This window comes from Papio anubis, chromosome 14, assembly GCF_008728515.1.
Source record: "Papio anubis isolate 15944 chromosome 14, Panubis1.0, whole genome shotgun sequence".
Lineage (NCBI taxonomy): Eukaryota > Metazoa > Chordata > Mammalia > Primates > Cercopithecidae > Papio > Papio anubis.
This window is the reverse complement of record NC_044989.1, coordinates 89,464,063-89,483,328: the sequence shown is the minus strand read 5'-3', so window position 1 is coordinate 89,483,328 and position 19,266 is coordinate 89,464,063. Positions and strand designations below refer to the sequence as shown.

Here is a 19,266-nt window from a genome sequence, read left to right as displayed (position 1 = left end):
CCTAGACTCCCGTCTCCCTAATTCTGCAATCCAACTTCCACTAAACCCTCCTCTCCAGTGTCTTACAGGAGAAAGCATTCTACACAAGCTGTGTGCAGGGGAGTATGGCTAAGGACACTCAGTAAAAATGTTTGATGTTGGATTATTTCAATGGATTTTGTAAACTCATGGCAAGTATGAGAACTTGATGTCAAAAATTGATTACTCTTAATCATTATTTGGCAAGTGGAAAGCAAGTTTTCAGAATTCCAAAAGTGGTCTTTAAAAATAACTGCATAAACTCAAAGATTAAAAAAAAAGTTTATTTCAAGTACAAAGGAAACATTCGGAATTATGTGAGATTTCTATTTCTCTTCCAAATTCTAAAAGTTTTGAAAGTATTTAGGTTAAGTTATATTTTAGAGTAGAAATTTATTATTGTGTTTTCATAAGAAAAAGTTTCAAAGAATACAGGAACACATTCTTTTCACATGATTGCATCATTACCTGAAAAGGAATCTGAATTCTTTGTTTCGGTTGTCAATGCATGGAGCATCTATGCTTTTCATAGATTTTATTAAGCATAGTGTTCTAAATAATATTGAACCCCATAATTTGTCATGTGAGCTACATGTCACAACACAGTGTGATAGACACAAAATAATGACTGAATCAACAGAAGAAGATCCGCTTCAGGCTGAGGGTAGAAAGTACACACACTTTGGGTGATTGTTAATTCTAAGATAATAGATTCCATGGTAAGTGCAATTAAAATTCCAAAGCTCCATTTCTGTTCGGTTTAAAAATTGTACGGCAAAATTTTTATAGCTATCAATCACACTGGAGCTCTCAAATGAAAAAAAAAAAAAAAAGTGACCCAATATGTTTTTAAAAATTCTGATAAATACATCATCGAGTTTAAAAGGCTTTATACAGAATGCAGTCAAAGAACACAAAGTATGTTAGGGTGCAGTGGCTCACACCTGTAATCCAAGCACTTTGAGAGGCCGAAGCAGGTGAATCTGCTGAAGTCAGGAGTTTAGGACTAGCCTGGCCAACGTGGTAAAACTCTGTCTCTACTAAAAATACAAAAATTAGCCAGACGTGGTGGCATGTGCCTGTAATTCCAGCTACTCAGGAGGTTGAGGGAGGAGAATCACTTGAACCCGGGAGGCTGAGGTTGAAGTGAGCTGAGATCATGCCACTTCACTCCAGCCTGGTCAACAGAGCGAGACTCTCAAAAAAAAAAAAAAAAAAAAATTTGTAAGTACTATGACCCAGAACTAAGCAATGCTATCATCATCTTTAACCCTCATGTGATTGACAACTTCTAGCGACCTTGAATTTCTGCTTTGCTGTGATACACAAGATTAGTCCCAACCCAATGAAGATGGTTAGATATATTAACAAACAAACAAGTTATATAATGCTGATGTTACAAAGGGCTACACTGTGAAAACAAATGGTGAAATGTGAACGATCCCCTAAGCCTGAGAGAAGATACGAGGAGAATCAAATTTGGCTGGTTCAAAAAAGCCTCTAGTTGCAGTTGACCAAGTGTGACAAGGTTTCTCTGTCTGTGCCATGGCAGTGCAGAGACAGGCACGTGGCCTTCGTGGTGTGGGTGGCTCTGCTCCATGTGGTCACTCAGGTGGGCAGGAGGCACGACCACCTTCAGCACACAGCTTCCTCCTTCCTCACAGTTGCTGCCCCCACGCCCATCCTCAGAAGCATGAGTGGAACAGAGTGAAGAGAATGTTGTTTTCTTCTAAAGATCAAAAATCTTGAACTTGCAAATAGAAGTAAATGCAATTTTTGCTCCAAGTACACATTTGAGAAGTCTTCCATTGGATGGACCTGATGATAAACCCACATTTTTTGTGTGTTGTAATAGGAAAATGTATTTATGTGATACTTGGAAATAATTTTTTGATTATAAAATTATATTTTAGCAGCTTATTTCAAGTTGTTATTTACGATATGATAATTACTCCCCAAAATGTCATTGACTAAAAAAAAAATCATCTGTTGCTCTAACTATCCTCCACTGAAAGTAATTTCTCTATTTAACCTCATCAGACTCCTTTTAAGCTCTGAAACTCATCTTTTTTTTTTTTTTTTTACTGATTTGATACATTAAGTCAATTTATTATTTATGGCAAATTTATTTATGTAATTATTTTCGATATCACAAGTAGAAAAAGCCCGTAAGTTGCTATACCAAAAACCTGTCTCTAGATGACAAACAAACCCCACAATACACAAAAGACAGCCAAGTTCTTAGACACCCTGGGAAAAGAAGAGGGCCAGTGTCCCATTAACAACTTGGAGCCCTTAAGGCAAGAATGAGGTGGAACATCTGGAACATCTGAGAGGAGACAGCAGGCTGCGGAGTAGTGGGGAACCTGCTCTGTGCTCTGAGACTGAAAGCCCAGCCTTGCCTCTCACCGCTGCCTTGACTCTGTCCTCATCTGCTGTGAAGTGAATGGTGTCTTCTAAATTCATGCTGAGCCTGAATTGCTGAAAAGTGTAAGACATGGAATGTGGGGATTATGTGCATCTTCCCAACACCAACATGATGCTCAGGAAGGAGACTGTTGCTTCCTGTTAGGATTCTTTTACTAACCAAGATTTTGCCTCTACTGCACATTTCCCTTTCCTGATTGTCCCTCTCTATTGACAGAAGATGGCCCGGGGATTCACTACTAAGTCTCAAGCTCTTACCCAAAGCCCTCAGTCTAGAGTTGCTCTTTTCCTTCATGCTATTTTTGTTTGTTATCTTGTAATCGTCTTAGCAATAAAATATTACTTTATTTTTATTTTTATTTTATTTTTTTTTGAGATGGAGTCTTGTTCTGTCACCAAGGCTGGAGTGCAGTGGTGCTATCTCAGCTCACTGCAACCTCCGCCTCTCTGGTTTACACCATTCTCCTGCCTCAGCCTCCCAAGTAACTGCAACTACTGGCGCCCGCCAACACGCCAGGCTAATTTTTTGTATTTTTAGTAGAGACCGGGTATGACCGTGTTAGCCAGGATGATCTCAATCTCCTGACTTCGTGATCCGCCCGCCGCGGCCTCCCAAAGTGCTGGGATTACAGTGGTAAGTCACCACACCCGGCCAAAACATCACATTTTCCTTCCTAACTATTACATAAGTTATCGTAGTTAATTACAAAGGTTGCCTTCTGAATAATAAATAGTCCTTCAAAATGATGTTAAGAGATCCGAATCCGTGTGCTTCAGAAGTTGCAAGAAGCTCTGTCTAGCCCGGGTGCCAGTGACTCTCCCAGAGTGCTCCATGCAGCTGGCCCCACAGAGTCCCTCTGTGCTGTCATATCACCCACTGCCTTCTGTGAATGAGATATTCTGATAAGAATCCTGGTGGATGCTCTTTGAGCCAGTTCCAACACAACTCACATGAAAGCTGAGGACCGCAGGCCTCTGAAGACAATCACAGTTAGCTGGACTCATAGCTCATGACAGCCCTCTGCAGACACAGGTTCTCCCCGGTTGGCTGAAGGTAGTCATTGGCTGTGTCCTTCCTTGTGCATGACAACAGGAGACAGAGCAGGTCTGTAAGCAGCCCTGCAAGCCAGGTTCTGTGCAAGCCCTCCTGTGTGAGTCCCTCTTACCTGGACACAGGTGTGTAAACCAAAAATGACACTATATTCTCTCTAGCCAACTGCATAAACTCCTCCTCTCAGCCAAGAATACACCAAAATCAACCTGAAATACAAGTACAGGCCATGATGGGAATGGATGATTGAATATGCCTTAATTTACCTACCACCCTTTACAATTCAGACACAACTGACCAGTTTTTGATATTAAGACAGAGACCTTGAGACTGACAAAGCAAACTCTTTATAGTAGTAAGATACCAACATGACAGATACCAGGCTCGAGGAGAAATCAAAGTATTTTCCCCAAGATATTGTTATTTGATGTATTTGAAAATGTCTCTGCAAAGCTGTTTCTTGTGGGAAAAATCCATATTCTGTAGAAATTCCTACCCCTTTTTAAGTCTCTTTCCTGACCCAGAGAGATTTAACTAAGAGTTTGGCACCTTTTAGTCTGCTAAGAAACAATTACAATCTATTCTCTCTGAAGCCTGCTACCTGGGGGCTTCATCTTCATGATGAAACCTTGGCTCCACAACCATTTTTCTAAACCTAGAAACTCCCTTCTGTTGATTACAGGTCATTAGATAAACTCTTTCCTCCTTTATGAAATCTTTGAATCCACCTATGACCCGGAAGTCCCCAACACGCCCCCTCCTTCGGGCTGTCCTGCCTTTCCATATCAAAGCAATGTACAGCTTACACATATTGATTGACATCTTATGTCTCCCGAAAATGTGTAAAACCAAGCTGTAGCCCGACCACCTTGGGCACACATTCTCAAGACATCCTGAGGTTGTTTCACTGATACGTCTTAACTTTGACCAAATAGATTTCTAAAATGAAAGTGACTTGTCTCAGATACTTGTTTATTTGTGGGTATCATTGGACACACTTAAGGATGTGAAGAGATTTATGACATTGAGAAAAGGAGGAAGCCAAGATATGTGGAGAGAAAGAGAGAGATAGTGATGTTTGTACAGGACTAACACTGAGAACTGTTTCTGTAATGATGTAGTACTGAGTATCATCCCAAAGAGTGAGGTTTCATTCCAAGAAGAATATACATGTATTTTTTTTGAGAAAAGGGCTTTTGCAGGTGTAAATTAAGGAGCTTGAAACAAGGAGATGATCTTAGATTAATCAACTGGGCCTTAAATGCGAACACAAGTGTCCTGAGAAAAACAAGAGGTAGAGAGACACTTACCATAGACTGAAGAGGAGAAGGCAATGTGAACACAGAGACAGAGATCGCAGTGATGTGTCCACAGCCAAGGAGAGTGGAAGCCACCAGAAGCTGGAAGAGTTAAATCAGACTGCTCCCTAGAGCTTCTGAAGGAGATAGACCTGACGACTCCAAGACCTTATACCAGTGAAACTGATTCTGGACTTCTGGTCTCCAGAACTATGAGTGATTCCATTCCTGTTGCTTGAAGCTACCACATTTTTGAGAACTTGTTACAGTAACCCGAGGACACTAACACAAATGGGGCTCCAGGAAAATCCAGACGAAAGGTGCTGTGTTGGTTTGCAATCTCCTTGCTTAACTTTCTGATATTAGACATAAATAGATTGGTGAAAAATTTTGTGATTGAAGAAATGCACATGAAACCTACAGCGTACAGAGAGGCATCTCTTAGTTGTAAGATAAATATTGATAATTTTAGATGAAAATGACATATGACCGGTAATATCTCACATCAAGTGAACTTAGCCCAACCACCTTGGGCACACGTTCTCAAGACCTTCTGAGGCTGTTTCACTTATATGTCTTTAACTTTGACCAAATAAATTTCTAAATTGATTGAGACTTTTCTCAGATACTTATTTGTTTATAGGTGTCACTGTATACACTTAAGGAAGTGAAGAGATTTATGACCTTGAGAAAATGAGGAAGACAAGATGTGTGGGGAGAGAGAGAGTGAGAAAGAGTTTGAGCTTGTGATGTGTGTATAGGACTAAAACTGAGACCTTGATCTATGACGGTGTAGTACTGAGTATCATCCCCAAATAGTGAGGTTTCATTCCAAGAAACTTATGCCTGTATCTGATTGATTTGGGAAAAGGGCTTTTGCAGGTATAAATTAAGGAACTTGAAACAGGGAGATGACGTTAGATTAATCAAGTGGGTCCTAAATGTGAACACAAGTGTCCTGAGAAAAAAAGAGGTAGAGAGACATTTACCATAGACTGAAGAGAAGAAGGCAATCTGAACACAGATATAGACATGGCAATAATGTGTCCACATCCAAGGAGAGCTGAAGCCACCAGAAGCTGAAAGAGCTAAATCAGACTCCTTCCTAGAGCTTCTGAAGGGGCTAGAACCGATGTCTCCACGATCTTAGCCCAGTGAAACTGATTCTGGACTTCTGGTCTCCAGAACTATGAGTGATTCCATTCCTGTTGTTTGAAGCTACCACATTTTTGAGAACTTGTTACAGTACCCCGAGGACACTAACACAAATGGGGCTCCGGGAAAATCCAGACTACAGGTGCTGTGGTGGTTTTTCAATCTCCTTGCTTAACTTTCTGATATCAGACATAAATAGATTGGTGAAAAATTTTGTGATTGAAGAAATGCACATGAAACCTACAGTGTACAGAGAGGCAACTCTTAGTTATAAGATAAATATTGATACTTTTAGTTGAAAATGATGTGACTGGTAGTATCTCACATAACATTCTGAGTTACTCAAGGATCCATAAAAGGGGCATTAGATACTCCTCGTGTGTGTATGTGTGTCTGTCTCTACATGTATGTTCACTTCATGGTGTGTCAGCTGGTGGATCCCTCAGGACCCCTTTCATACCCTCAGTGCCCCGTTACACACAGGAGGAAACTGTTCATGAGAGCACATGGCTGATTTGCATAAAAGTCACTTGGTCAGCAGTTGTTGAAGCTGAACTTGGAATCTAGGTCTGTCTGACCACAACTATGTTCCTTCCACAGAGCCACATTCATTCCATAGAGGAACCCACTGCCTATAAAACCAGAGAAGAGACAAAGCCAGAAATGCATGGTGGAGTTCTTAACACAAGCTCACTGCGAATTCTAATCCCCATCATGCTGACACTAAGCTTGAACCCAGACCCTTCTACAGTTTTGTCTACAAAGCACAACTTGCTCAAAGCCTTTACAAACACCAAGAACCTTTCCTTCAGATATGGCAGCAGAGTCACATCTTGCATGGCCCTGACCACATTTAGTCTCCTCTGCCACCCCCATCTCTCTGACTCAATCCTTGCTTGCAGCCATAAAAAAGGGTGAGTTCATGTCCTTTCTTGGGACATGGATGAAGCTGAAATCCATCATTCTCAGCAAACTATCGCAAGAACAAAAATCCAAAAACCACATGTTCTCACTCATAGGTGGGAATTGAACAGTGGAAACACTTGGACACAGGGTGGGGAAATCACACACCGGGGCCTGTTGTGGGGTAGGGAGAGGAGGTAGGGATAGCATTAGGAGATATACCTAATGTAAATGACAAGTTAATGGGTACCGCACACCAACATGGCACATGTATACATATGTAACAAACATGCACATTGTGCACATGCAGCCTAGAACTTAAAGTATATATAAAAAAAAAGTGGGTCTTGTACATCTAATTTTTCCTATGAATGTTAAAACAACAAACCTACAGCCCTCTCCTCTGCTCATGTGCTGTGAGAGATGACTTCCAGGCTCCCAGATACCAAGATTGTACAAAACTTAACCCACAGAATTACTCAAGACACTTTCTATGTAAGAAGAAGTGTGGTGCAGCTCTCCTCATAGAAAAAATGGTTTCTGTCTCTTGTTGAAATTGACAGCAAAAGACAACAACATATAACTATTTGGGAGAACTAGGACAGTGATACACTAGGGAAGTAAAACACACCCTTTCCCCTTGCATTGGTTTCCTGTTGCTGCTGTAACTAATTACCACCGCCTTACTGGCTCCACATAACACAAGTGTATTATCTTACATTTCTAGAGGTCAGAAGTCTCAATGAAATAAAATCAAGGAGTAATAGGGCTCTATTAATTCTGGAGTCTTCAAAAGAGAGAATCCAATATCGAGTGTCCCATCTTTTTGATGTTCCCAGGTTCCTGGCACCAAGGCCGTTTCCTCCATCACTCCAGTTTCACTCTCCGTTGTCCGATGTCCCCTCTGGCTGTTACGCTCCTCCCTCCCTATTATAAGGACCCTTGTGATTATGCTGGTCTCACCCAGATAATTCAGGATACTCTCCTGACTTCAAAATTCTCAACTTAACCATGTCTGCCAAGTTATTTTTGACATATTAATAAGTAATAATCATAGATTCCAGATATTAGGACAATGATGTCTTTAGGAGGGGCGTATGATTCATTCCCCAAACAACTTTCATCATCCCCACGATGGTCTTCCCCTAAAGTAGAATAAAAATATCACAAGGCAGATTTATGAGGCAATAGACCTAGAAAAAACCTGAGACTCTAGGACTCTCTGATGTGTGGATGTCAAATTCTGGGGGATTCAGACTCTCTGCTCTATGTGGACTCCATGGTGTGTAGCCATTTGTGGAAGGCTTCTTTGATTTTGTGACCTAGAAAAAATGAATCTCTGCTAAAATCAAATCTAAGAAAGATTGGCAAAGGGAATTTAAAGATTTCTTAAATTTTAGGAATTTCCCTATGCATTAAAATGATGCCCTCCAAGAATGAGGATTTTTCCAATGCATTAGGTTGGCTCCCCTCAGTGAGAAGGATGCCAAAGATTCCCATGCAGCCAGTGTATTTTCAATGTACAGGAAATAAGCAAGTGAGCAAGGGAAGAGAGGAGGGAAAGGGAAAGTGAAAGGTACCTCAGCAAAGAGCCACCTCTGAGGATGACGAGAGCTCAAGCCCTCATGGAAACTCCGGAAAAAGGCCTCTGTTATTCCACCTGAGAGGTGAGGGAGCTGGGGTATGTGTACACCTCCTTTGTCATCAGAGATTGATAGCCATCCTAGAGGATGCTAATTCCAGGCCATGATGTTTGCCTCATTTGCAGCCTGAGCTGCCTTCCCCAGGTTCAGATAGAGCAGTGATGAGGAGAAAGGGCCATAGAGAGTCAGCTGGAGTGTAATGACATGAACCCCCAAGGCGTAGTAACAATGACTGCTAAAATTATGCAGAAAGAAAGAAGTGCATTTGAATCCAGAGATGTATCTCTCTGAATCTGGATATCTGGATCCTGGTAGCCTGTTTGATAGCCATTTCCCAGAAATCCAGTCCTCTGGAAAAGCAGCAGGAGGTTTGTGCACAGGCTGCACTACCTTGGTCTGGCCACTGGTAGTCGTGCATGAGAACTTCTCCCTGGAGTATTTCTCAGTCTACTGATACTCATGTAATTGACTCCACTTCCCCTGCTGTTCAGTGAGGATGACTTGTCCTGGGGAAAAGCAGCAGTGTGAGGTATTGAGGTTCAAATCAGTGCTTAAGATATATTTGGGTGCAAAATACTTTTTCGTCTACATGGGCAGTGTCTTGGCAGAAGATGGAGACTCTCTCTAAATGGATGTGAGACAGGGAGGCTGGCATCTGGGTCAGGATGATGCCCTGGTGCATGGCAAGAACATGCATTGGGCAGCAGCCACCCTCACTAAGGAGAGAGATTCACTAACCTGGCTTTTCCCCAGGGCCTCCCCCTCACCTGCTCTCCAGAAAGCCAGGTTCTTGGGCAGATGCTCCTGAGACCCCAGGAACAGGCTGGTGGGGAGTCAGCTCAGAGTATTACTCAGGGCATGTAGCCTTTGTCATCCTACTTTGAAACAATTGATTTTCTGAGCCAAGATCCAGAGAGGGCTTCAAGTTGATCCTAATCCAGGCTCCTATAGTCAGCAAGTGAAACAGAGATTTTGGTTGAAATAATCAGACCTGGTATCACCAGTCAGCTCTCCATGCTGGAGAACCACAAGAAATTATACCAAAGTCAGGAAAGGGAATGCAATATGGGGATCGTCATGCCAAGAATAAGGTGCAGCCCATTTTGTCCCTGGCTTTAAAGAGACCCATCACTCTGGCTAACGGCAGATCTACGCATGACACAGTTATCATCTTTGTGCATCTTCAGCGAATTGTTTTTCCTTGTACTGCTAAGAACAATGTCTTGAATTTATTAGTAAATTCTACTGAATTTATTGAAGATGATTCTGATAAGTTCTTTTTATATTCATTTCAAAAAAGAAGCAATGTCACACTGACAGAGACATTGTTAGTATCGCACTAAATACTGTCACACTCATCACATTCCTTTGAGAGTAACTGAAAGTTCTGACAGCCCCACGTTCTACAACTTTATTATGAATTTTCTGCCAAAAATGATGCTTTCCTATACACTCCTAACACAAGTGTAAAATATGTTATTTAATCTAGTCTTAGGTTCATTTAAAATTAAATGAGTTCTAGTCTTAGGTTCATTACAATTTTGAAAATCAACTCAAAAAATATGTTCTGTAACCGTATGGTCCCCAAGGAGAAAGGTATTCTCTCAAGGCAAATCTGCGCTGTCCTAGTCTGACCTGGGACTCTGGGGACACTGCCCCTGTGCTGAGTTGCTGAGATGAGCCAGCCCTGCAGCTGTGCTCAGTCTGTCCCATCCCCTGCTGATTTGCATGTTCCCAGAGCACAACCCTCTGCCCCGAAGACTTTTTTATAGGCTGGTCACACCCTGTGCAGGAGTCAGTCTCAGTCAGGACACAGCATGGACATGAGGGTCCCCGCTCAGCTCCTTGGGCTCCTGCTGCTCTGGCTCCCGGGTAAGGAAGGAGAACACTAAGAATGTACTCACTCAGTGTGCTCTGTACTGTCTGACCCTTCAGGTAAATCCTCTGATAACATGATTAACTGTAAGAATATTTGTTTTTATGTTTCCAACCTCAGGTGCCAGATGTGACATCCAGATGACCTAGTCTCCATCCTCCCTGTCTGCATCTGTAGGAGACAGAGTGACCATTACTTGCCAGGCGAGTCAAAGCCTTAGCAATTATTTAAATTGGTATCAGCAGAAACCAGGGAAAATTCCTAAGCTCCTGATCTATGCTGCATCCAGTTTGCAAAGTGGGATTCCCTCTCGGTTCAGCGGCAGTGGATCTGGGACGGATTACACTCTCACCATCAGCAGCCTGCAGACTGAAGATTTTGCCACTTATTACTGTCAACAGGGTTATAGTTACCCTCCCACAGTGTTACAAGTCATAACATAAACCCCCAAGGAAGCAGATGTGTGAGGCTGGGCTGCCCCAGGGCTCCTTCTGGTGCCTCTATCTGCTGAGGGCATTTCTCACACTCAGTCAGGTTTTGAAAGTCATTGGGAGATTTTCCTAGAGGGGGCCAGGGAGGTTCCTCTGAACCCTAAGCCTCTTTCTCTCTCATCCCGAGCAGAAAAGACGTGACAATGTCTGTCTTGGCAGAATAAATAAGAGCGATAAGTTCACCTGAGGATAGTCTGTGTTATGGGACAATTGGAATTTCTACAGCAAAAGAGAAGCTATTCTCAGTATTTCAAGGAGAAATTGTTCAAGTTCAATAAATTAGAGTCTAAACCACAGTCTTTCCAAAGCCTACCATATGTTATTCATGAAGCAGGTACTAGAGACAGGGGATTCTCAGGTCCTCCTCCAGAAGCCGGAGTGCCCCTGCCCCTGGTGGTATGTGCTGAGTACCGTGTGATGACCCTCAGACCTGTTTGGGAAGCCCAGGGTGGGGTTGCTGATGCTCTCGGCTGCCTGCAGCACGTCTCCAGGTGATTCTCCAGTTCACACCTAACTGCATGTGTTTTACTTCAGGTGTCAGTTTACATGAATCCACCATTCTGACTTCCCAATCTCATGACTGTGGTAAGTTGTAACTTATTGCAATCTCATTGAGCAACTCTAAAGAAACCATAGAGAGAAAAGGAGTTTGTGCCCTTTTCTGGGAGAAAAGGAAAGTGTGCTCCCAGAAGTGATAGTAATGAAGGGGAATTGACAGTTGACAAGGAAGTAAGGTGAGTCTTTCCACAAGGCTCAACATATTGCCAGTTACGAATTGTCGCAAAATACATTTGAATGTCCTTTTCAAGTATTATGAGTTTGGGGTCATAGCTGGAAAATGTTATCAAGTCACAGATAAAATGGGAAAATCAGAAAATTGTATGAAATATGCAATAAGGCTATGTGTGATGGCTCAGGTCTGTAATCTTGTGATAGTTAATACTGATTGTCAATTTAATTTGGTTGAAGGATGTAACCATTGCTCCTGGGTGTGCCTGTGAGGGTCCTGCCAAAGGAGATTGATATTTGAGTCAGTAGGCTGGGGAAGGCAGACCCCCCCCCTCCTCCACTTAATCTATCTCTGCCAGTGAATATGAAGCATCTAATCAGCTGCCAGTGAATATGAAGCAGGCAGAAAAAGTTGAAAAAGTGAGTCTTGCCCAGCCTCCCAGCCTACATCTCTCTCCTGTGCTGGATGCTTCCTGACCTCGAACATTGGACTCCAAGTTCTTCAGTTTTGAAACTCAAGTTGACTCTCCTTGCTCCTCCCTCCTCATACTTGCAGACAGCCTACAGTGGGACCTTGTGAACCTGTAAGTTAATATGTTTTTTTAATATATATACACACACACACACACGTGTATATATATGTGTATGTATATATACATGCACACATACATATATGTGTATATATATACACACACACCCACACATGCACACACACACACACATATATAACTAATACATGAACTTATTAGTTCTGTCCCTGTAGAGAACCCTCACTAATACAGATTTTGGTACCAGGAATGGTTCTACAGGAACAGAGTATTAAGAATGGAGTTTTTTGTTGGTTTTGGGGTTTTTGGATTTGGCTGCTAAGTATGATTAGACCCCAAAATGCTAAGGACTCTACTTTTAATAGTATGGAGAACATTGATAGTCCTTGGCATGAACAGTTTAAAGAGCTATGCAAAATAAATGCATTTGACACTAATGAATCATCTCTCGTGAGAGGCAAGGAGTTTAGTGACTCTGTACCTAATACCCTTAAAAACACCCTGTAAAATGGATTTGTGAGGGCAGCACCTGCATCTTTGAAGAGCCCTGTAATGGCTCTTCTCTGTATGTCAGATCTAGCAGTGAGAACTGTACTCACTCAATTACAAAATTTAAATACAATTTGGAATAATCGTATCCTGAAGCGGCAGGGGCCAAGTGGTCACACACAACACTCAAAGGTACGGTGGGCATAGCTACTGTAATGGTCAGAAAAGACAAAGCAGCAATCTGAACAGCATAACTCATGTAGATTTCTGGCATTGGCTAATTAACCACAGAAACTGAGAGGAAGCCAAATGCATTCCTACTTAATTTATGTAAGGAGGAAACTTCAGGTCAAACAGATAAAAGACTAATTGGAATTGTAAAAACAGATTCATGGCCCCTCAATCAATTTCCAGACTTGAGGCAGTTTAAAGACCAAGAACCCCATGAATGAAGGGGAGGCCAGGTCCCCTTGAGGTGTCCATGGCAGATAGGAATGCTGCTTTGAGGATTGGCAGGCCCCCATAGGTGAATCATGGTGGAGACGCTCGGATTTTGCAGCAAGGCCCGGACATCTTCTGGAGTTAACTACTCTCCTTTTGAGAGACAGCTCTTGTCCTATACTGGGCTTTGGATGAAACTGAACGTTTGACTATGGGTCAACAAGTCACCATGCAACCTGAACTGCCTATCGTGAAGTGGGTGCTTTCTGACTCATGTAGCCATAAAGTGGGTCATGCACGGCGGCATTCCATCATCACATGGAAATGGTATATAAGTGATTGGGCTCAAGCAGGTCCTGGGGGCACAACTAAGTTACATGAGGAAGTGGCCCAAATGCCCATGATCTCTACTCCTGCCACCCTGTCTTCTTTCCCACAACCTGCACCGATGACCTCATGGGGACTTCCCTTTGAGCAGCTGACAGAGGAAGGGAAGACTAGGGCCTGGTTCACAGATGATTCTGCACAATAGGCAGGTACCACCTGAAAGTGGACAGCTGAAGCACTACAGCCCTTTTCTAGGACATCCCTGAAGGACAGTGGTGAAGGAAAATCTTCCCAGTGGCCAGAACATTGAGCAGTGCACCTGGTTGTGCGCTTTGCATAGAAGGAGAAATTTCCAGATGTGTGATTATATACTGATTCATGGACTGTAGGCAATGGTTTGGCTAGATGGTCATAGAATTGGAAGAAACATGATTGGAAAATTGGTGACAAAGAAATTTGGAGAAGGAGTATGTAGATGGACCTCTCTGAGTGGTCAAAAACTGTGAAGATATTTGTATCCCATTCACCAACAAGTGACTTCAGTAGAGGAGGATTTTGGTAATCAAGTGGATAAGATGACCCATTCTGTGGATACCACTTATCCTCTTTCCCCAGACACCCCTGTCATCATCCAATGAACCCATGAACATTGTGGCCATAGTGGGAGGGATGGAGGTTATGCATGGATTCTGCAACGTGGACTTCCACTCACCAAGACTGTACTGTCTGTGGTCACTGCTGAGTGCCCAATTTGCCAGCAGCAGCAGAGACCAACAATGAACCCTTTGTATGGCAACGTTCCATAGGGTGATCGACCAGCTACCAGATGGCAGGTTGATTATATTGGACCTCTTCCATCATGGAAAGCAGAGAGGTTTGTCCTCAATGGAATAGGCACTTACTCCGAATATGGGTTTGCCTACCTGCACACAATACTTCTGCCAAGACTACCATTTATGGACTCAAGCAATGCCTTATCCACAATCATAGTATTCCACACAGCATTACCACTGACCAAGCACTCACTTTACAGGTAAAGAAGAGGGACAATGGGCTTATGCTCATAGAATTCACTGGTCTTACCATGTTCCCCATCAACTTGAAGCAGCTTGTTTGACAGAACGGTGGAACGGCCTTTTGAGGTCACATTTACATCAACTAGGTTACAATACTTTGCAGGGCCGGAGCAAAGTACTCCAGAAAGCCATGTATGCTCTGAATCAGCACCCAATGTATGGTACTGTTTCTCCCATAGCCAGGATTCACAGATCCAGGATTCAAGGGGTGGAAGTGAAAGTGAAACCATTCACTATCACCCCTAGTGATCCACTAGCAAAATGTTTGCTTTCTGTTCCGGTGACATTATGTTCTGCTGGGCTAGACATCTTAGTTCTAGAGGGAAGAACGCTGCCACCAGGAGACATAATAATGATTCCATTACACCGGAAGTTAAGTTGGCCACCTGGACACTTTGGGCTCCTCCTACCTTTAAGTCAACAGGCTAAGAATGGAGTTACAGTGTTGGTTGCAGTGATTGACCCAGACTATCAAGATGAACTCAGTCCCCTACTCCACAATAGAAGTGACGAACAGTATGTATGGAATATAGGAGATCCATTAGGGTGTCTCTTGGTATTATCATGCACTCTGATTAAGGTCGACCTGCTGAGGTGCTTGCTGAAGGCAAAAGCAATACAGAATGAATAGTGGAAGAAGGTAGTGATCAATATCAGCTATGACCACGTGACCAGCTGCAGAAAGGAGGACTGGAACTATCATGAGTATTTCCTTCTTCTTTTGTTAAAAACGTATTTGTGCATGTATACACTTGTACTAAGAAATTATCTTCATTTCCGGTTTCTCTATTAGGTGACATAAGATTTATTGACCTCATATGAGCATTTAAGTATTATTCATTTTGTGTAATAGTTTTTGGGTTGGGGATTGGTGCATTTCCAGTTGTAGAAAGCATAGTTGTATTATGTTAGGGGTAACTATGACCTTACTATTGTCTGTATTTTAACATTATGTTTGATCTCAGGAGATGTGTGTGGGTTCCAGTTGACAAGGGGTGGGCTGGTGATGGTTAATACTGAGTTTCAATTTGATTGGATTGAAGGATGTAAAGTGTTGATCCTGGGTGTGTCTGTGAGGTGTTGCCAAAGGAGATTAACATTTGAGTTAGTGGGCTGGGAAAGGCAGATTCACCCTTAATCTGCATAAGCACAATACAATCAGCTGCCAACACAGCTAGACTATAAGCGGGCAGAAAAATGTGAGAAGAGACGAGCCTAGCCTCCCAGCCTACATCTTTCTCCCGTGCTGGATGCTTCCTGTCCTCAAACATGGACTCCAAGGTCTTCAGTTTTGGAACTCTGGTCGGCTCTTTTTGCTCCTCAGCCAGGAGATGGCCTATTGTGAGACCTGGTGATTGAGTGAGTTAATACTTAATAAACTTCCTGTATTAGAGGGTGACATCTAGAGGGACAGAACTAACAGGAGATAGATAGATAGATAGATAGATAGATACACACACACACACACACACACATATATATAGGTGTGTGTGTGTGTGTATATATATATATATGGATGTTTACTAACTTAAAGGATCATAAGTTCCACAATGGGCTGTCTGCAAATCCATGAGAAAGGAGAGCCGGTCTGAGTCACAAACTGAAGAACATGGAGTCCAATGTTCTAGAGCAAAAAGCATCCAGCATGGGAGAAAGATGTAGGCTGGGAGACTAGGCCAGTCTCTCTTTTTCAAACTTTCCTGCCTGCGTTGTATTTGCTGGCAGCTGATTAGATTGTGCCCACCGGATTATGGGTGGGGTCTGCCTTCCCCAGCCCACGGACTCAAAAGTTAATCTCTTTTGACAACACCCTCACAGACACACCCAGGATCCATACTTTGTGTCGCTCAATCCTATCAAGTTGACACTCACTATGAACCATCACACTCCCCTTCATATATTTATGTGCATAGTCCTTTAATTCTGTCACTCTAGAGAACTCTGACTAATACATCTACACTTTTGATGACCTCTTTCTTTTATTTTAGGTAACTTTTTTCCCCTGGGTTGCCTACACTCTCTTCTTCTCACCCCCCTATGAAGGACATATAAGCCTCTGGACCTCACTGGGTCAGGGCGTGTCCCTGCCTTGCACTATCAATGACACTTTCCTCTTTTACTCTTTAGCAATGAGGGAACGTCATCCTTACCCAGATGCCAGCCACCTGTCTCACATCCAGGACAGAGAGTCTCCATCTCCTCTCCAGCAAACACCCCAGCAGAAAGCAAAAGAAAGAAACACCTGCATGTGGGCATGGTGGCACACCTCTGTTATCCCAGCTACTCTGTATTGAGGTGGAGAACTGTTTGCACTTTGAGACCAAGGCTGCACGAGCCACGACAGGCCTGACTGCACTCTCATGCTGGGCATGGATATGAGACCCCGTGATTTTTCCCCTGCTTTTTACATACAGAATTTTGGCCTCTTTCTTCTATTAATTCTTGTTGTGTGTGTTTTGTCCATTCATTTTCTGCAAAACCTTAGAGGGCAACAGGAAGTTTCATTTTTCACTCTAAATGAGTAAGTTCCTCAAAATTTAGGCCCCCAATAGGCAACACAGGATGTGTGCAGGAATCAGCCAAGCAATGATTTGACCACTCCAGTCAGGCATCAGTAATACTCCCAGAACCCTGTGGCTGGAAGCCCACTGGATGCTGTGGATGCAGTTCAATCCACTTCCTCTGCAACTGCACCAGGCTGAGAGTGCCTGGCCCCTGTTAGCGTGTGGAAGTTATAATGGGTGCATATCTGTGTTCAGTTATATCCAAATCCAAGTGCTTTCCTACTTTTTCAACTTCCTTGTTTTTCTATTTAGCACTCATTGCTCACTCCATAAGACATTAGAGATGGCATTCTGCACTAGTTAACCTCAGAGGGAGCTGGCTGAGGACAATAAGTAACACCTTGGTTGTGAATGTCAAATAGATTTTGTAATTTCATGTCAGATGCAAGATCCTAATACTAATTTTTTTTAGAACAATAGCCTCTCGCTGATAGAAAAAGGGAGTTCTTGAAATTCTAAAAGTTGGTTTTAAAAATAAAAAGCAAATCCTGAAAGATGTAGACTATTAAAGATATAGTATTTTCCATGAATCACTGGGAAAATAAAGGATGATATAAACTTTCTATTCCCCACAGTGCAGAATTCAAGATTGGACAGACTGCAGGAATGGGAGCATGAGGGGATACAGGAGAGGTCAGCTATTGTCCAATTAAACTGCCTTGGCTTATGGTGGGTGGAGATGTGGATGGTGGTGGGCTTAGCAATTGACGTGGACCCACAAAGAGCCAAATATGATACTTGGAAAGAACCACAGAGTTGAAGGCACTGCTTCTGGCTTCCTGGGTGAAGCCTGTGTCACTGGGAGTCTCACAGTAAAGTAATGTCGTGAGTAGAGCTTTAGGACTGTAAACACCAAAGGTTTAGTGAAGTCCCTGTGCAAGGAGACCTGAGGTCATGTCACTCAGTCCTAAGTCAAATCACAGCAACCAAGCAGAGCTTCTGAAACTCATTCTGCCCCTAGAGGACATTTAGCAGAGACCACTGTTTGGGTCTGGAGATGTCACAAGCACTGATACGCTGAGCAGAAGGCCAGGCAGCGTCTACACATGCAGGGGGAGCAGTGGGGATGGATGTCGATGTTCATGAGTCAGACGTGTATTCAGGATGCTCTGTTCAGCTTTGGGGATCAGAAAACCATGCTGAATCCGTGGGAGGTTTATGTTCTAGCCCATCTCCTCCAGCCTGCCTGGTGAGTCAGACCTCAGCAAATGCTCCATGGAGGACACGGGTCATGTGTAGAGGCTGCCCTGTGCAACCCCTGAGGGTCAGTCTGATTCTCCTTTCTCAGGAGAGTCCCTCTGTTTGTGCCAAGACAGAGCTTCTGTCCACATGCAATCTTGGCAGATATGGCAGGAGGACAAAGAGTCAGACCAGTGTCAGCTAAATTAGAAGTGGTGCTTTTCAGTTTGGAATTTTAGGTCACTTAGTTCTCATTTCTTCTACTGCTCTCTGATGTTATTAATATAAACTTTTGTATTGTTTTACCTCCAGGTTCTTGCAGTGGTTCTTTTAGCCTTTCAACCCCTATATCGTTGCCCCAGAATAGGAAGATTTCTTTTGAAAGTAGTCATTTAGAAATGACAATTCGGGTATGAAATTATCATAAAAAATAAAAGGTTTTGGAATAAGTAAATGTATAATTTTTACACGATATGGTCAGTACCTGAAAACGTATCTGATTCCATTATTCTAACAGTAATGGGATGGAAAAAGTATGTTTTGCATGGTGTCACTTAAAATAATTCCTCAAAAATATTTATGAACGAATCATGGGCAAATCAATTCCATTTCATAAGGCGATATAACCAATATGTAGAATTATTTGTACTCAGAGGACAAAATAGTTTTTTTTCTGGTTAAAATAATCAACCCGATGAGAAATGATTGTCCATTCAAGGATGATCCACACCATGGTAAATGAAGTTAAAACCGTATTCCCCAGGAGAAATATCAAAAATAAATTAATAATGAAAGCATGGCATATAGGAAAGAAACTGTCACACATACAAGGATAGACAAGTCTTCAGAGGATTCATGATTGAGAACACACATGCAACCAAAAATACGTTGATTTCACTTCCACAATCAGCAGTGTGGAGACTAAAGATAGTACAATTAAAATTACATTCTTAACCCAAAAGTCCAAAAACAAAGAACAGACAGTTTACAGAAAAGAGTTTGTAAAGCACAGAATGACAGGTCTACAGAAGGTATTCACAAGTGAGAAAAC

General features: G+C 42.5%; 1 long non-coding RNA gene and 1 pseudogene across 1 annotated transcript in view; one reads left to right on the top strand and one right to left on the bottom strand.

Moving 5' to 3' along the window:
- LOC103877251 overlaps positions 1-19,266 on the bottom strand; it is a 50,141-nt gene that overhangs the window by 28,011 nt on the left and 2,864 nt on the right. The window lies entirely within an intron of this gene.
- Positions 9,344-11,387, top strand: LOC116270363 (annotated as a pseudogene).